Consider the following 19229-nt stretch of genomic DNA (forward strand, 5'->3'; position numbering starts at 1 on the left):
AACTATTTTGGGGAAAGGGCAGCGATTTCCAGGAATTGGGCCACCACCCACTTTTTGGCCTTTTATGGTCAGCCTTGGAACTGTCATGGCGCCTGTGGATGTGTCTCGTTTAGCATATGCTAATGAATACAATGAGCATATAGTGAGGCTCAAGGTCTACTGGAAGTTGAATCTTCCACCATCTTGGGAGTAATCGGTTCTAACCACTTTTTATTGTGTCCTCAACAGCTCTGTCATTCTTTTTTTTTTTTTTTTTTTATAAAGGATGGTCTTTTTTTTTTTTTTTTTTTTAATTTATTATTTATGGCTGTATTGGGTCTTCGTTTCTGTGCGAGGGCTTTCTCCAGTTGTGGCAAGCGGGGGCCACTCTTCATCGCGGTGCACGGGCCTCTCACTATCGCGGCCTCTCTTGTTGTGGAGCACAGGCTCCAGACGCGCAGGCTCAGTAATTGTGGCTCACGGGCCCAGTTGCTCCGCGGTATGTGGGATCTTCCCAGACCAGGGCTCGAACCCGTGTCCCCTGCATCGGCAGGCAGATTCCCAACCACTGCGCCACCAGGGAAGCCCCAGCTCTGTCATTCTTTAAGGGTTGTTCCCTGCCCCCTTCCCTCCTGTTTCAGTTCTAGAGATGTTGTGCAACTTCTGGGCCCAGGCCTCAAGGGTCTTGTAGCTTCTGCCTTTGCTGTCTTGGAACGCTGCCTGAGCCCACCATGTAAGGAAACCCGTGGAGCCCGCAGATGAGAGGCCGTGTGAAACCACACAGGGAAGGTGACCCGGCCAATAGTAGCACCAATTGCCCGACATGTGAGTGAGGCTGTTGTGGACCATCCAGCCCGGTTGACCCCCCAGCTGAATGCAGCCACATGAGTGACCCCAGCTGAGAGCAGCAGAAAGAATTGCCCACCCGTCTCACAGAATCATGAAAAATCATACATTAATGGCTGTTTTAAGCCACTACGTTTTGGTGTGACTTGTTAGACATAAGAAATAACTAAGGCAATTCTCCAGATCAGTTCTGCTGAGAAGTCTGTTTAAAATGTAAAGGCAGGGGACTTCCCTGGTGGTCCAGTGGTTAGGACTCTGCGCTTCCACTGCAGGGAGCATGGGTTCGATCCCTGGTTGGGGAATTAAGATCCTGCATGCCATCTGGCACGGCCAAAAAAAAAAGCAAAGGCATTGTAAAGTTTGGATACCAGATGCTATTAAAATCTGAAGAAATGGGGACTTCCCTTGTGGTGCAATGGTTAAGAATCTGCCTGCCAATGTAGGGGACACAGGTTCGATCCCTGGTCCGGGAAGATCCCACATGCCGCGGAGCAACTGAGCCCGTGTGCCACAGCTACTGAGCCTGTGCTCTAGAGCCCGCGTGCCACAACTACTGAAGCCCGCGTGCCTAGAGCTTGTGCTTTGCAACAAGAGAAGCCACCGCAATGAGAAGCCTGCGCACCGCAATGAAGAGTAGCACCGGCTCGTTGCAACTAAAGACAGCCCGCACAGCCAAAAATAAATAAATAAACAAATAAATTTATATTAAAAAAATCTGAAGAAAGAAACTGCGTACTCTCCAGTATAATGCATTCTCCCAACCCTTTAGGCTCCAAACCTCAGAGTGGAGACATCAGGAAATGTGACCACACCACGAGAGTGGTCTTCTGTATAAACAGAACCAGGTGTCAAATTATTTGTTGCTTCACCATGCAAAAAAGACTGGATGGAGGGAGGGTGTGCTTAAGACCATCTGAATTGTGTAGGGGAAGAAAAAAATCTTTTCCCTCTACCCATCTTAAGAGTCTTCAGCTGGGGCCCTATGAACGAGCCCAACAAAAGACCAATTAACAAGGGAAAATCAAACAGAAGTCTGCTAGCATGTGCATCGCACATATACATGGAAGAGAGGTAAGTAGGTCAAAGGGGTGGTTAGAATTTGAGATCTATACTCCTAACTTAGTAGGGGAAACAGAAGTGGGAGAAAGAGTATTTATAGAAAAGCAAACAATGTTTTGGAAAGCTCAGTGAGCCCTTGAAAGACTAGATGGGAGATAGGAGAGTCTTGTGACAATGTTTGTCTGGGTGGGGTAGTGACGTCTCACCTCAGGAGATTAGAGCAGCTCCTGGAGAGGGGACTTAGGACAGCTGTGCTCTTTCAGGAGGTTCTGCTTTTAGGTAGATAACGGATTTCAGGAATGCACATGCCTTCAGCTCAAAATGATTCTTATGCCACAGTGGTATATTTTGGGGTGGCCTATCCTGATCCCCTTCACTTGAAAAATGTGGATTTCATTTCGGGAGGCCTTGGAGCATTACCTCGAAGAGGTAATTAGTCATTCTGCAAGGAGCTGAAATTGAGGTACAAGGAAAGGATCTTGTGACCGCTGATTGGAAAGAAGTAGCCACGTGTGCAGCAGATTAACGTATCCACACCTTGCCCTCCGTAAAGTATGCTGCCTAAGTACGGAGTGCTGAATCCATGGCTGGCCGGACTCTCTATACCTGTGTTCTCATTTGTAAACGGGAATAATACTATCTATCTCATAGAGTTGTTTTAGGGTTGACAAAGGCCCTCTCCTTAACCAAACTTTAATCCGGCTTCCCTGAACTCTCTTCCCAGCTAGGGCTCAGCTTTTGGGCTTCCATGCTCTTCTTCGCATGGCCCAGTTTTAGCGAGAATCCTGTCAAGTCAGCTTAGCCAGAATCCCTGACCCTCAACCTCTGATCACCATCAATGTCTGACCAAATTCCTCACCGCCTCCACCGTCCCTCAGGTGATGTCTGATCAGCTCGGCCCACTTGCAGCGAGAATCCTGTTAGGCTGGTTTAGCCAGAATCCCCAATGTTTCCTCTTAGTGATTTTCCATCCCCCAACCCTCAACTTTCTCCTGGGCTATGAATCCCCACTTGTCCTTGTTGTATTCCGAATTGAACCCGGTTCCACCCAGAAGTCTCTTTCCCCCTGTTGTGATAGTTCTGAGTAAATCTGCTTTTGCCACTTTACTGTCCAGCTCTGAGTTTTCTTTGACAGGGTTAAATGGTTTAATGTACGAAAAACACTTAGAATGGTACCTGGCACACAGTTCTAGCTTTATTATGAATTTTTGAGCCTTTTCCATCAGTTTCCCAACCGATGGGAATAAAGACACATCCCTGCTACTGAGGTCCAAGAAGCAGCTGCAGACTTGGGTTACAGCTCCCTGACCCCCCCTCCCTTCTCTCTCTAAGCTCTTCTTCCCTGGGCCATTCAGACCCACCACCGCCTCCTCTCCCTGCCCAAAGGTTGAGGGGTCCTGTTTTCTATCGCAACACAGGCTCGGAGTGTTTACTTATCTTGTTCTATAATGATCTCTTACTTTCCCAGAGACACATGATATTTTTCGGCTCCTTATTCGTCTTTTAAGGACCTTTATCTGCTCCACTCCCTTCCACCCAAGGCCAACCACACTTGTTATCCTCAGAGACATGCTTGTTTTCCATTTTCCTTGGGCAGAGCAGCTGGCCCCTAAATAAAGTAACTAAATTCTCATGCAGCTTTAAGGAAAGAGGCTTGAGAAAAGGGGGGACTGAGAAAATATAAAATTGGGGACCCCTTCAAATACATCTTCAAATTCCGGGGTCACATGGAAAGCCAAGAACTTGTAACAATTCTGTATTCCTTTTTGAGTTTTCAGGGCCGACAGGGTCACTGATTTCTCTCCCCTCACCAGAGTGCCACCCTCCGCTCCCCCAGCAACCCCTGTTCTTGACTATAGGTGTATTTGTACAGAGAACAACAGAATTAACAAAAATCTGTAGTTATGACCATTGTCAATAACCAGTTCTGGAGAGTCTCTGTGGAAAGACCGTATTACCAGACAAAACACTTGCCTGCACATAGAAATTTAGTAGTGGCCATTTCAAAAACAAAGTCTATAGAAAGATATTCAAATAGAAGGGTATACACCATCACCACCACCACCACCACCAAGCATATTTGAAGTGATTTTTTCAATGGAAAAGGACAGAAACACAAGCCAGACTGGCGTAAGCAATACATATAGAATTTTTGACTCACATAATTGAAAAGTCTATTTAGTGTAATCAGGCACAGCTGGATCTAGGTGCTCAAATGGTGTGATCAGATGTCTTTCTTCCTTCCTCCCTCCTTTCTCCATTCATTTCTTGGCTGGCTTGACCTTTATGGTTCATTTTATTCAACAAATATCTATTGAGTTTAGATGTACCAGGCACTGGGGATATTTCAATGAACAAAACTGACAGGGTCCCTATTCTCGTGGGAGTCATGTTCTATTAGAAAGAAGGACAGCAGATTAGTGAATGGACAGAGACCTAATATACTTAAAATTTGGGGTAATTATGATGAAAACAAATGAGGAGCTGAGAGTTAAAAGGGACAGGGCTGGGAAGACTTGTGGTATTCAGGGTGTCAAGGAAGGTCTTTCTGTAGGTAAGATTTTCTGACACCTGAGGAAGGATTAGAAGTCAGCCATGTAGGGATCTGGGGGGAGAGCATTCCAAGTGGAAGGAGCAGCTATGCAGAGGTAGACAAAAGCCTTCCAAAGATGAGAAACTGGTTTTGGGGAGACTGGTACCAGGTAAAATTGTTGGAAGAGCCAGGGGGCAGGTATGGAGTTAAGGCTGATACAAGAAGATGGCATTGATGGGTTTCGTATACAGGGGTGTGATGGTGCCTGTTGCTGTGTGAAGAATGGAATAGAGCAGGGTGGGAGTAGAAGGCCTTCCTGATCATATCAGCAAAAGGAGGCTGATTTCCACCTACCTCAGCTTGTTATGGCATTGGCCGAACTCACCAAATCATGGTGCAGCCGTCCATCTTACAAAGGGAAATGATTGTCATGGCAACAAAGAAAACACTCACAGTCCATCATCTTATCCCTGTCAATAGACAACCAAAAATATATCACATCACACAATTTTCTGCTCACAGACCATGCCTTTTCACGTTTATTCACTTGGTACAATATGGCCGTTTTTCAAAATGTCAGAGGCCATTATCTTAAACATTTGGGTCCCAGGAAAGCTACTTGTTCTTGTGAACAGTGCATGAAGTTTTTCTAATTATAGCACTTCTGGATTCCTTGTCCTTTTCCTTTAAATAAAGCGTCTAGCCATATGTTCAGTGAGTAGTATTCTAAGTTTTATATCTTGCCTTATTTTCTTCGGAATCCGTCAATGTCAGAGCTTTTTACAGTGTTATGTTCTGAACGTTGGTTGAGAAAACTAGCTTTACTGAAGATAAAGTGATTTTTAAAAGAGGTTGTGTGGGAGTCTGTGTCCTGCTTGCAAAAATAGTGAAATCAGGCCTTTCAATTAATTCCCTACCTAGAATTGAGCTAGCTTTTTCAGTGTTGTGTTGACTGTTTTGCCTGGATTTAAACACACTTTGTTTGCAGTTCAAAATCATTTCATACTTCTAAGAAGTAAGGTCATGGAACATTTCACCCAGAGACAGCTGGAGTTGGAGAAAAGGAGGGGATAAATAAAACAAGTTGAATATATATGAGAACGGAAACTGACATAATTTCCTGTGTCTGAATTAAACCATACTGGGACCAGGAATATGTTTCCATGCTTATATTAAATAACACAGAAACCAGGCCTAAAACAGTTAGCTGCTGATTTCAGGAAATACTTGCTCTTAGAAGATAAGACTGTGAACCAGCTAAAATAGGGTGGTCATCAAGATCTGCTCTTAAGACTTTAGAATCACTGGGCCCACTTACCCAAAGCTATTATGTCATAAGCTATGTCCAATCCTAGATGGTCCCCTACCTTGCAAAACCCACATTAAAATCACCCAGCCTAGGCCCTAAAGTCCTATAAATACTCTCTGCTAATAAAGGGGATCAGAATATGCCACCCCAAAACATGCCACTTTGGTGTAAGGATTACTTTGCCCTGAAGACAGTTAAGAGTCAATAGATGCAGGAAGAGTTCTCTGCCCTCCCCTTATCTGACTGAAAGCAGGACAAAAATTATCCTTTGAGGATGGCGCCCTCCCCCTCTCCCCACTACTAACAAGAGAAAAGTGACTCTTGTCATTGAATGTGGGAAGTCTGTACCAAAATGAGTTTGCATACATAGACCTTACTAAAATGACTCCCGTTCTCCCATTAGTTCTCTCCATATATTTTCTAGTAATTTCCCCATAATTTATTGTCTCTTGAAGCCCAAGCCCTCTTTCCTTTGTTAGAAGGGTACATAAACCCCTGAACAACTTTTCCAAGTTTTCATTTCTTTTCTATAAACTCCCATGCACTTAAATATTAGTAAAAATTGTGTGACTTTTTTCCCGCTAAATTTGTCTTTTGCTAGTGTAATTCATGGGGCCTGAGATAAACAGCCTAAGAGGACAGAGGAAAAGTTTTTCCTCCCCAACACTAATTTCCCCATTTTAAGATACTACCAAGACTCTGTTAAGATGATGCTCTCCTCTACTGTAGTACATCCAATCAACAGCTTCGCTTGGTCAACAGGTTTTATCAGAGGTCCTTGGAGAGTCAATCACCAACTTATATATACTGTGTGTCTGTGGTGTGTAAATGCGATAAAATCCCCGCCAAAATGCAATGGTCCAAATGATCTGATGGCATAAAATGTGAGGTTGTGTGATTGCAAGGATGATGAAATTCCCTTTTGTATGATCAATTTTTCCATCTCAGTTGTAATCCATCTACACTTACAAACACGATCTAGCCTTACAAGCATGCTCAAAGTTTACTCGATACTAAAAACGTGTGGCAGCTTGATTGCAAAAACAATAACTCTTTATCTCTTCCTGTAACAACACCCCTTATAATGTGACTCTGCAGCTCCTCCCATCAAGAAATAGAACCGTTTGTTTCCCCAGCCCTTCAGTCTGGGCTGGCCTGATGACTTGTTCAGGCCAAAGGAATGTAGCAGAATTGAAGGTGTGTCAGTTTTGAGCCTAGGCCTTAAGATGACCTTCCAGCTTTTGCTGCTTCTCCTGGAATCCCAACTCTGTCATATGAACAAGCCCAAGTTAGCCTGATGAAGAATGAAAGACCGTGTTGGGAAATTAGTCAAGCCACCTCAGCCTACAGCCAGCCTACCTTTTATCATGTGAGAAAGCCCAGCCTAGATCAGCAGAGCCACCTACCCAAACCACACCTAACACTGATGTATGTATGAGACCACTAAGACCAACAGAACCACCCAGCTGACCTACAGACTCCAAATACCTATTGTTTTAAGTCATTGAGTTTTGGACTAGTTTGTTATGCAGCAATAGCTAACTGATACTGTGGCTGAACCACACTGACTCCATTCTGTCAGCTCCATCTTAAGCCCTCAGTCCTACCCCTCCCCTTTCTGCATGACTGAGCTTTAGCCTACTCATAAGGAATGTGCCCAAGCCAGATAAGTTCCCTATCAGCTTTTACCCTTACCTTCATCTGATGTGAAAACTGCAAGAATGTCTTTGCTGACACAGAGGGTTAATGGTCATGAGACCCCTGGGGTAGGAAAAAAAATCCCTGATTCCCATCGTGTGTATGTGCTTCTCCCTTAGTGGTCAGATTGTATCTTCAGCTTTGGCCCCTTTTAATCTCCCTGTACCCCTTTTGGTGGCTCGGAGCACAGCTGTGAATGCCTCTGGATTGTCATCTGCCTGATCCTGCCTGTATGTAAGTTACCCGTGATAAACCTCATAATTGTACTTCATGGAGTTGCCTGCTTGGTTTTTTGGTCTCAAAGTTCCTTCTCAGTTCATAGGATATTATTCAATATCCCCGCCATTCAACAGATACATATACTGTGGCAGACATTGTTTATTGCCTAAAAACATATCTCCCTCTCTTCTTCCCAGCTAACAGAGTGTAAATTTTTTTCAGATTCCTTGACCTGGGAAAAGGTAAGCAGTGGCCAATTACATTATGCCACATTGCTGGCTACAAATAGGGATGGCACATGAGCCATCCTGGCTCCTCATGAAACATTGCTATGGTCATTATGATGAGTCAAAGATGAGCATCTGAGTCAAGATACGTGTCTTAGTCTGTTTGGGTTGTCAAAACAGAATACCATAGACTGAATGGCTTAAAAAAACAAACATTTATTTCTCATGGTTTTGGAGGCTGGGAAGTCCATCTAAGTTCAAGGCAGATTCAGTGTCTGGTAAGAGTCAGCTTCCTCTTCCATGAACAGCTGTGTCCCCATATGGCAGAAGGGCGCTCTTTGGGGTGCTCTTTTATAAGGGCACTAATCCCAACCCAAAGTTCCCACATCCTAATACCTTTATATTGAGGTTAAGATCTCAACGTATGGGGGGATATAAACATTCAGTCCATAACAGTATCCCCATCAGAATTCTTCCCTACAGTTTTATATACGGAGGTTAGAAATGAGAAAAATGTGCCTGAGGTGGGGGCTAAGACCAATTGATCTGTTTTAGAATAAAGCATGAGAGATGAATTTTACGTCTGAATATTTTAGACAAAATTCATTTCTGTGTAATAAATTTACCAGAACAGTGAATTTATATGTCACCTCCCTCAACATACAAATTGCGTGACAAGTTATGGTCAGCCTTTGGACTTCTGGACCACACTAAAACAAGATGATACATAATCATTTTTAGGACTCCCACTGAAATTTTCTTTTTTGCCTGGCTAAAAACAGCTGAAGCAATGGATGTTTATAATAGGTGGGAGAATCAGGTCAAATGAACTCATCTCCAAGGAGATTTAAAATGCTTTTGAAACTAAAAATAGAACTACCATATGACCCAGCAATCCCACTACTGGGCATATACCCTGAGAAAACCATGATTCAAAAAGAGTCATGTACCACGTTGTTCATTGCAGCTCTATTTACAATAGCCAGGACATGGAAGCAACCTAAGTGTCCATCAACAGATGAATGGATAAAGAAGATGTGGCACATATATACAATGGAATATTACTCAGCCATAAAAAGAAACAAAATTGAGTTATTTGTAGTGAGGTGGATGGACCTAGAGTCTGTCATACAGAATGAAGTTAAGTCAGAAAGAGAAAAACAAATACTGTATGCTAACACATATATATGGAATCTAAAAAGGAAAAAAAATGGTTATGAAGAACCTAGGGGCAGGACAGGAACAAAGATGCAGACGAAGAGAATGGACTTGAGGACACGGGGAGGGGGAAGGGTAAGCTGGGACGAAGTGAGAGAGTGGCATGGACATATATACACTACCAAATGTAAAATAGATAGCTAGTGGGAAGCAGCCGCATAGCACAGGGAGATCAGCTCGGTGCTTTGTGACTACCTGGAGGGGTGGGATAAGGAGGGTGGGGGGGAGACGCAAGAGGGAGGAGATATGGGAATATATGTATATGTATAGCTGATTCACTTTGTTATAAAGCAGAAACTTACACACCATTGTAAAGCAATTATACTCCAATAAAGATGTTAAAAAAATTAAAAATAAAATAAAATGCTTTTGAAACCCTCTGTGATACGGACCCAATTTTATGCATTTTCTTTGAACTCTATCATTCTGGACCCTGTTTGCCAACTCGTCTTTGCATTCATGTTTTAGACTAAAGCTCCATCTTCTGGAGAAGAAATGACATATAACCACTGCTTGGCACATTGACCAACCATCAAACTTGATTTGGAAGTTTCTGAGAAGGTGTCTTTCTTAGTTATCCAAACGATTTCTCATTGGCAGCTCATTTTTCCCCTTTGGGAAGAGTGTCATCTCAGTGGGGCAGTGAAACTAGGTGCATGCTATTGATCACCTCCCCTTTCTCAAAGAGAGATTCATGGCATAGTTTCATCTTTATATTTATGGTTTGTGCAGCGGGAGACTGATTGGAATAATTTCCCTTCCCTCAGCTTGTTCTTCCTTTGATCCCTTGTATCATTGAATACCTGGGTATTATCTTCTTAGTCTCTGGAGAAATCAATTTTGCTGTATTTTATTCATATGGTCTATTCTGAAGCTCCTTCTTGAATGCAAATATTTTAAGAAATATTATACATTAACATTATATTTTTGAGAGATTGAAAACCGGTCAATTTTTTGTTTTAAAATAAAATTAATTTTTTAAGAATAGTTTTAGATTTAAAGAAAAACTGTGAGGATAGTACAGAGAATTCCCATAAACCCTGCATTCAGTTTTCCCTGTTAGTATCTTACATTAGTATGGTATATCTGTTACAACTAATGAACTAATACTGATGCATTATTATTAATTAAAGTCCATACGTTATTCAGTTTCCCTTAGTTTTTACATAGTGTCCTTTTTCTGTTCCAGGATCCCACACTGCCTTTAATTGTCATGTCTCCTTAGGCTCCTCTTGACTGTGACAGTTTCTTAGATTTTCTTTGTTTTTGATGACAGTTTTGAGAAGTACTGGTCAGGTATTTTGTAGAATGTCCCTCTGTTGGGATTTGTCTCGTGTTTCTCTCATGATTAGACTAGGGTTTTTGGCTTGGGGAGAGGAGGACTGCAGGGATAAAGTACCATTTTTATCACGTCTTATCACTGTGGATGCTGACCTTGAAACAGGGTTTGTCAGGTTTCTCACTGTAAAGTTACTCTGGTAACTTTAAAGTCACCCACTGTAAAGGCTCTCTGTGACCTTGAGCGGCTGTTTTTCGGGGAAGGAGAAGCATAGTGCTTTGCCGTCTGTCTTCGCTCAGCTGGTGCTGCACAGCCGGGCTGCTCCTGGCCCCAGCAGAGAGAAGCAGCGTGAACGATGGGGTCCATTTGATTCAATCTATTTTATGCAGCCATGGGGAAAGGATGACCTAGGAGGACAATATGAAAAGGGAGTCAGGAAGCCAGAGTTGAGATCTGTCTCTAGATTTGGAAATTCTTTTGTTTCCATCACCAATACGTTACTGAATGCAAGTTTGTGTGCCCAACACACAGTGAGGCCAAACATTACTGAAACATCAGAGTTTGGAGCAGAGAAAGGTTTATAGCAGGGCCACGCGAGGAGAACAGGTGGCTCAAGCCCCCCCAAACCCCTAACTCCCTGAAAGTTTTCAGCAAAGCGTTTTTAAAGGCCAGGTGAGGGAGGGGCGTCCCAGGGTATGTGATCAGCTTATGCACAGTTCTCTGATTGGTTGATGTTGAGGTAACAGGGCGGTGTCACAGAGGTTAACATTATCAATCCTTAGGTGCCAGAAGGTCTGGGGACTACGTGCTCATGGTCAAGTAGTTAATTTCTCCCATTTGGTGGTGGTTTTTAGCATCTGAAAAATTCAGGAAAATGCATGAGGTACTATTATCTGGTTACTTCAGAGAGGAGCTACAGCAGAGGATATGGTGGAAATGAAACCATGCAACTCAGATTGGGACTTGAACCCATGTGCTGGGCCTTGAACCCAGCCTAAACCCAGATTGGGACTTGAACCACGTCTTTTAACTGAGACCACACACCTGGTCTCAGGACTTAATGAAGCTCAGGTTCTTGATATCTCATGGCAGAAAAAATTCAGTGAGAGACAAAGTGATGGGTAAGAAGTGGATTTATTTAGAGAGAAACACGCTCCACAGACAGAGTGTGGGCCATCTCAGGAGGTGAGAGGCCCCAAAATATGGGGTGGTTAGTTTTTATGGGCTGGGTAATTTCATATGCTAATGAGTGGGAGGATTATTCCAACTATTTTGGGGATGGGTCCCAGGAATTGGGCCACCGCCCACTTTTTGATCTTTGATGGTCGGTCTCAGAAGTGTCATGGCGCTGGTGGGTGTGACATTTAGCATATGCTAAAGTATTACAACGAGCATATAATGAGGCTCAAGGTCTACTGGAAGTCAAATCTTCCACCATCTTGGACCTAGTTGGTTCTAACCAGTTTTTGTCATGTCCTATGGCTATGTTATTCTTCTAAAGTTGTGCCCTGTCCCCTTCCCTCCTGTTTCAGAAGGGTCTGTCCCAGGAATGCCCCACAGGTTCCTGCTCAGTTACAATTACGCTAAAGGGCTCTTGGTGTATCTTTGAGGATGGAATGGAAAGAACACTCCAGAAACAGGAAACTTAAGTTCTATTCTAAAGAGTTAAGTTGCCTTGGACAAGACAGTAGCCTTCTCTGGACTTAGGGGGAGGGGATACTGAAAAATATTCATTAAATCATCCACTCAATGACTTTACACAGCTCATGTCACTGAATGAGCTAGGTGACTCTATGAGGTAGATGTTACACTGTAACAAAACAACAACCATAATGACAAGATTAATAAAACCAGCCATTGTGTATTGACTCTTACCATGTGCCAATCAGTAGCAATTCGAAGTGACTAGACCTATCGCTTGGGCATTCCAAATCTAAGGGGAAAAGAGAACAAATAGACAAGTTGTGGTATAATAAGAAAAGTATTTGTTTTTTGTCGTTGCCCCCCACCCCACCAGCTCCTAAAACCCTTGGAATTTCCTGAGTGACAGGAGTGTCTTTTGTTATACATAATGAACTCCTCACCAACACACCTGAGTTTATGCTAATGAGGTGACTTAGGTTGGGGCCCCAGACAGCCTGAGGATGGGGCTGGTCACCAGAAAGACCAAGTGATTAGAAGGTTGGAACTTTCAGCCTCAACTACAGACCTCCAGGGAGGGGAGTCAAACTGGAGATTGTGGAAGCTTCTGGGTTGATGAACACATCAAGGTGCTGGGAGGGTGACATGCCCAGAGGGGTCCTGGAAGCTCTGTGCTCCTCTCTCTCACATGTTCCCTTAAGCATTTCTTCCATTTTGCTGTTCCTAAGTTGTATCCTTTATAATAAACCCATAAACATAAGTAAAATTCTGTGAGTCATTCTAGCAAATTATCAAACCTGAGGACGGGTCATGGGAACCTCTGATTTATAGGCAATTGGTCAGAAGTACAGGTGGCCCAGGATTTGTGACTGTCATCTGCAACATCTGCAAGGGGAGCAGTCTTGTGGGATTGAGCCCCTTTAACTTGTGGGATCTGACACTAATTCCAAATAGTGTCAGAATTGATTTGAATTGTTGGACACCTATTTGGTGCCAGAGAGTTGGTTGGTGTCAGAAAGAATCTTGCACAAGTACAAGAGAGTTGTGAGAGTTGTGAGGTGGGCAGTCCAGAAAGCCAGGAGAACTCAGAGGAGTTGAAATTTATAGGTCAAGTAATGAGTTATTCCATTCAAGAATGTGGAGGAAGGGTACTGCAGTAAAAGGAAGCAGTGTAGACAACACTTGTAGACAATACTATTACTGTTAATAATAATAGTATATTAATGCTTAATTAATATCAATTAATTAATATTATTGATATTTAATAATTTACTAATTATTAACAACATAATAGCTACTCCATTTCTCACTTACTATGTGCCAGGTATTGAAATTAATGGCTTATAGCCATTTTCTCATTTAGTCACCAAAGGAACCCTATGAAGTTTGTATTAGTTACCTGGGTTTTTCAGATGCAAAAGTTGAGGCACGGAGAGGTTGTGTTAGTTAGCAAGTAAGTGGCACTACTCTTAGTTGAAACCATAATGGAAAGGGCAGTAGCTTTGGAGTCAGATAAACTTGGGTTTATTTCCTAGTTCTTCAAGCCTCTTGGGAACTTCTGAGCCTCAGTTTCCTGATTTATAAAAGGGAGAAATAATAATACTCATCTCCTAAAATGAGGATTAAATAAGATTAAGCAATCTATGCGGTGCCTGATAATAAAATCAAGGCACAGCAGAGATATTATTAAAAAATAATGATGTTTTTTGTGTCAGTCAGCAATTGCCAAGTAACAAACAGCTACAAAGTCTCAGTGGCATTCAGTGGTAAGCATTTATCTCTCAGGCATCTGAAGGTTTGGCTGGGGGTTGGTGAACTTGACTGGGTGGCTCTGCTTCAGGCTGCAGGGCTGGTCTAGCTGGGCCTGGCTCCTAGCTGAGACTTGGTCTCAGGTCTGCTTCATGTGTGTTCATTCTGGGGCCCAGGCAGAAGTGGCAACAGCTACTCATGAGAAGCCCTCTCAGGTGTTGGCAGAACTGCAAGAGGGTGAGCCCAATGGTGCAACTGCCTTTGAAATATTTTCTGACGTGTTTTATCAACATCACCAAGCAAGTCCCCATTTCTTAGCAGGCTCTGACTGGATGTCCTACAATTTAACTCAATTCTGACATTATTTATCTGGAAATAGCATCAGATCCCACAGGTTAAGGGTTCAGACCCACAAGATTCACCCCCCCCCCACCCCCAAAAACTCTGATCACAAGTCCAGGTTGTTACCTGTGCTCACCAACTGCCTATTTTGACTGAATGTCAAATGATGCTACATCACTATGTATGCACCAATCCAGAAGCTCTGCAAACCCCACAATTTGGGGATTCATTGCATAAGCATGATTGATTAAATCATTGGCCATTGGTGATTGATTCAACCTCCCACTCTTCTCCCTTCCCCATGTGTGGGGAGGGGGGTGTGGGACTGAAAGTTCTAACTTTCTAATCCAGGTTGGTCGCCCTGGCAACCAGCCCTCATCCTTAGGGGCTTTCTAAAACTTATCACATTAAAAAAAAGTCAGGTGAGGTTGGAAGGGGCTTGTTATGAATAACAAAAGACAGTTTTATGGTTTTTATAGCTTAGAAAATTGCAAGGGTTTTAGGAGCTCTGTGCCAGAAATGAGGATGATGACCACAATATGTATTTCTTATTAAAAATCACAATATCACGCTTTTGTGTACATTGATCGTCTTTACTGACATCTCATAAGCCAAAGCAAGTCATTTAGCCAAGCATCAATGGAACTGGGAAATATACTCCACCAATGGGAATGGTGGAGAGGGAGAGAATATTTTTATTTTACTTACTTTTTTTTTTTTTTAATTTGAATTTTTAAAATTAAAAAATTTTTAAAACATCTTTATTGTAGTATAATTGCTTTACATTGTTGTGTTAGTTGCTGCTGTATAACAAAATGAATCAGCTATATGTATACACATATCCCCATATACCCTCCCTCTTGCATCTCCCTCCCACCCTCCCTATCCCACCCCTCTAGGTGGTCACAAAGCACTGAGCTGATCTCCCTGTGCTATGCAGCTACTTCCCACTAGCTATCTATTTGATATTTGGTAGTGTATATATGTCCATGCCACTTTCTCACTTCATCCCCCTTACTCTTACTCTTCCCCCTCCCCATGTCCTCAAGTCCATTCTCTACGTCTACGTCTTTATTCCTGTCCTGCCCCTAGGTTCATCAGAATCTTTTTTTTTTTTTAGATTCCATATATATGTGATAGCATACGGTATTTGTTTTTCTCTTTCTGACTTACTTCACTCTGTATGACAGATTCTTGGTCCATCCACCTCACTACAAATAACTCAATTTCGTTTTTGTTTTTATGGCTGAGTAATATTCCATTGTATATATGTGCCACATCTTCTTTATCCATTCATCTGTCGATGGACACTTAGGTTGCTTCCATGTCCTGGCTATTGTAAATAGTGCTGCAATGAACATTGTGGTACATGACTCCTTTTGAATTACGGTTTTCTCAGGGTATATGCCCACTAGTGGGATTGCTGGGTCATATGGTAGTTCTATTTGTAGTTTTTTAAAGAACCTCCACACTGTTCTCCATAGTGCCTGTATCAATTTACATTCCCACTGACAGTGCAAGAGGGTTCCCTTTTCTCCACACCCTCTCCAGCATTTACTGTTTGTAGATTTTTTGATGATGGCCATTCTGACCGGTGTGAGGTGACACCTCATTGTAGTTCTGATTTGCCTTTCTCTAATGATTAGCAATGTTGAGCATCCTTTCATGCGTTTGTTGGCAATCTGTATATCTTCTTTGGAAAAATGTCTATTTAGGTCTTCTGCCCAATTTTCGATTGGTTGTTTGTTTTTTTGATATTGACCTGCATGAGCTGCCTGTATATTTTGGAGATTAATCCTTTGTCAGTTGTTTCATTTGCAAATATTTTCTCCCATTCTGAGGGTTGTCTTTTCGTCTTGTTTATGGTTTCCTTTGCTGTGCAAAAGCTTTTAAGTTTAATTAGGTCCCATTTGTTTATTTTTGTTTTTATTTCCATCACTCTAGCAGGTGGGTCAAAAAGGATCTTGATGTGATTTATGTCATAGAGTGTTCTGCCTAGGTTTTCCTCTAAGAGTTTTATAGTGTCTGGCCTTACATTTAGGTCTTTGATCCATTCTGAGTTTATTTTTGTGTATGGTGTTAGGGAGTGTTCTAATTTCATTCTTTTACATGTACCTGTCCAGTTTTCCCAGCACCACTTATTGAAGAAGCTGTCTTTTCTCTATTGTATATTCTTGCCTCCTTTATCAAAGATAAGGTGACCATACGTGCATGGGTTTATCTATGGGCTTTCTATCCTGTTCCACTGATTTTTTTTTCTGTTTCTGTGCCAGTACCGTACTGTCTTGATTACTGTAGCTTTGTAGTATAGTCTGAAGTCAGGGAGCCTGATTCCTCCAGCTCCGTTTTTCTTTCTCAAGATTGCTTTGGCTATTCGGAGTCTTTTGTGTTTACATACAAATTGTGAAATTTTTTGTTTTAGTTCTGTGAAAAATACCATTGGTAGTTTGATAGGGATTGCACTGAATCTGTAGATTGCTTTGCGTAGTATAGTCATTTTCACAATGTTGATTCTTCCCATCCAAGAACATGGTATATCTCTCCATCTGTTTGTATCATCTTTAATTTCTTTCATCAGTGTCTTATAGTTTTCTGCATACAGGTCTTTTGTCTCCTTGAGTAGGTTTATTCTTAGGTATTTTATTCTTTTTGTTGCAATGGTAAATGGGAGTGTTTCCTTAATTTCTCTTTCAGAATTTTCGTCATTAGTGTATAGGAATGCAAGAGGTTTCTGTGCATTAATTTTGTATCCTGCTACTTTACCAACTTCATTGATTAGCTCCAGTAGTTTTCTGGTAGCATCTTTAGGATTCTCTATGTATAGTATCATGTCATCTGCAAACAGTGACAGTTTTACTTCTTCTTTTCCGGTTTGGATTCCTTTTATTTCTTTTTCGTCTCTGATTGCTGTGGCTAAAACTTCCAAAACTATGTTGAATAATAGTGGTGAGAGTGGGCAGTCTTGTCTTATCCCTGATCTTAGTGGAAATGGTTTCAGTTTTTCACCATTGAGAACGATATTGGCTGTGGGTTTGTCATATATGGCCTTTATTATGTTGAGGTAGGTTCCCTTTATGCCTACTTTCTAGAGAGTTTTTATCATAAATGGGTGTGAATTTTGTCAAAAGCTTTTTCTGCATCTATTGAGATTATCATATGGTTTTTATCATTCAGTTTGTTAATATGGTGCATCACATTGAGTGATTTGCATATATTGAAGATTCCTTGCATTCCTGGGATAAACCCCACTTGATCATGGTGTATGATCCTTTTAATGTGCTGCTGGATTCTGTTTGCTAGTATTTTGTTGAGGATTTTTGCATCTATGTTAATCAGGGATGTTGGCCTGTAGTTTTCTTTTTCTGTAACATCTTTGTCTGGTTTTGGTATCAGGGTGATGGTGGCCTTGTAGAATGAGTTTGGGAGTGTTCCTCCCTCTGCTATATTTTGGAAGAGTTTGAGAAGGATAGATGCTAGCTCTTCTCTAAATGTTTGACAGAATTTACCTGTGAAGCCATCTGGTCCTGGGCTTCTGTTTGTTGGAAGATTTTTAATCACAGTTTCAATTTCAGTGCTTGTGATTGGTCTGTTTATATTTTCGATTTCTTCCTGTTTCAGTCTCAGAAGGTTGTGTTTTTCTAGGAATTTGTCCATTTCTTCCAGGTTGTCCATTTTATTGGCATAGAGTTACTTGTGGTAATCTCTCATGATCCTTCGTATTTCTGCAGTGTCAGTTGTTACTTCACCTTTTTCATCTCTAATTCTGTTGATTTGAGTCTTCTCCCTTTTTTTCTTTATGAGTCTGGCTAATGGTTTATCAATTTTGTTTATCTTCTCCAGGAACCAGCTTTTAGTTTTATTGATCTTTGCTATCGTTTCCTTCATTTCTTTTTCATTTATTTCTGATCTGATATTTATTATGTCTTTCTTTCTGCTAACTTTGGGGGTTTTTTATTGTTCTTCTTCTTTCTCTAATTGCTTTAGGTGTAAGGTTAGGTTGTTTATTTGAGATTTTTCTTGTTTCTTGAGGTAGGATTGTATTGCTATAAACTTCCCTCTTAGAACTGCTTTTGATGCATCTCATAGGTTTTGGGCCGTCGTGTTTTCATTGTCATTTGTTTCTAGGTATTTTTAAATTTCCTCTTTGATTTCTTCAATGATCTCTTGGTTATTTAGTAGTGTATTGCTGAGCCTCCATGTGTTTGTATTTTTTACAGTTTTTTTCCTGCGATTGATGTCTTGTCTCATAGCATTGTGGTCGGAAGAGATATTTGATATGATTTCAATTTTCTTAAATTTACCAAGGCTTGATTTGTGACCCAAGATATGATCTTTCCTGGAGAATGTTCCATGAGCACTTGAGAAGAAAGTCTATTCTGTTGTTTTTGGATGGAATGTCCTATAAATATCAGTTAAGTCCATCTTCTTTAATGTATCATTTAAAGCTTGTGTTTCCTTATTTATTTTCATTTTGGTTGATCTGTCCATTGGTGAGAGTGGGGTGTTAAAGCCCCCTACTATTATTGTGTTACTGTCCATTTCCTTTTTTATGGCTGTTAGCATTTGCCTTATGTATTGAGGTGTTCCTATGCTGGGTGCATAAATATTTACAATTGTTATATCTTCTTCTTGGATTGATCCCTTGATCCTTACGTAGTGTCCTTCTTTGTCTTTTGTAATAGTCTTTATTTTAAAGTCTATTTTGTCTTATATGAGAATTGCTACTCCAGCTTTCTTTTGATTTCCATTTGCATGGAATATCTTTTTCTATCCCCTCACTTTCAGTCTGTGTGTGTCCCTAGGTCTGAAGTGGGTCTCTTGTAGACAGCATATGTACGGGTCTTGTTTTTATATCCATTCAGCCAGTCTATGTCTTTGGGTTGGAGCATTTAATCCATTTACATTTAAGGTAGTTATCCATATGGGTGTTCCTACTGCCATTTTCTTAATTGTTTTGGGTTTGTTATTGTAGGTGTTTTCCTGTTCTTGTGTTTCCTGCCTAGAAAAGTTCCTTTAGCATTTGTTGTAAAGCTGGTTTGGTGGTGCTGAATTCTCTTAGCTTTTGCTCGTCTGTAAAGGTTTTAATTTCTCCATCGAATCTGAATAAGATCCTTGCTGGGTAGAGTAATC

The 19229-nt window shown here is 41.5% G+C and overlaps 1 long non-coding RNA gene across 5 annotated transcripts in view; it reads right to left on the reverse strand.

Annotated features, from left to right (window-relative positions):
- Positions 1–4781: 4781 nt before the first annotated feature.
- Positions 4782–19229, reverse strand: part of LOC103005668 (uncharacterized) — a 40101-nt gene continuing 25653 nt past the window's right edge. For 4 of the 5 annotated variants that reach the window (XR_451548.2, XR_451549.2, XR_009005306.1 and 1 more), the window contains 2 exons: positions 12243–12300; positions 8942–10774 (listed from right to left, as the gene is read on the reverse strand). This is a non-coding gene — a long non-coding RNA (uncharacterized LOC103005668). Of the gene's footprint in view, positions 4888–8941; positions 10775–12242; positions 12301–19229 lie in introns of those variants that run through there. The other variant, XR_003623944.2, reaches the window with a different exon arrangement.

The sequence above is a fragment of the Balaenoptera acutorostrata genome, chromosome 15 (genome assembly GCF_949987535.1).
Source record: "Balaenoptera acutorostrata chromosome 15, mBalAcu1.1, whole genome shotgun sequence".
In the NCBI taxonomy this organism is placed as follows: Eukaryota; Metazoa; Chordata; class Mammalia; order Artiodactyla; family Balaenopteridae; genus Balaenoptera; species Balaenoptera acutorostrata.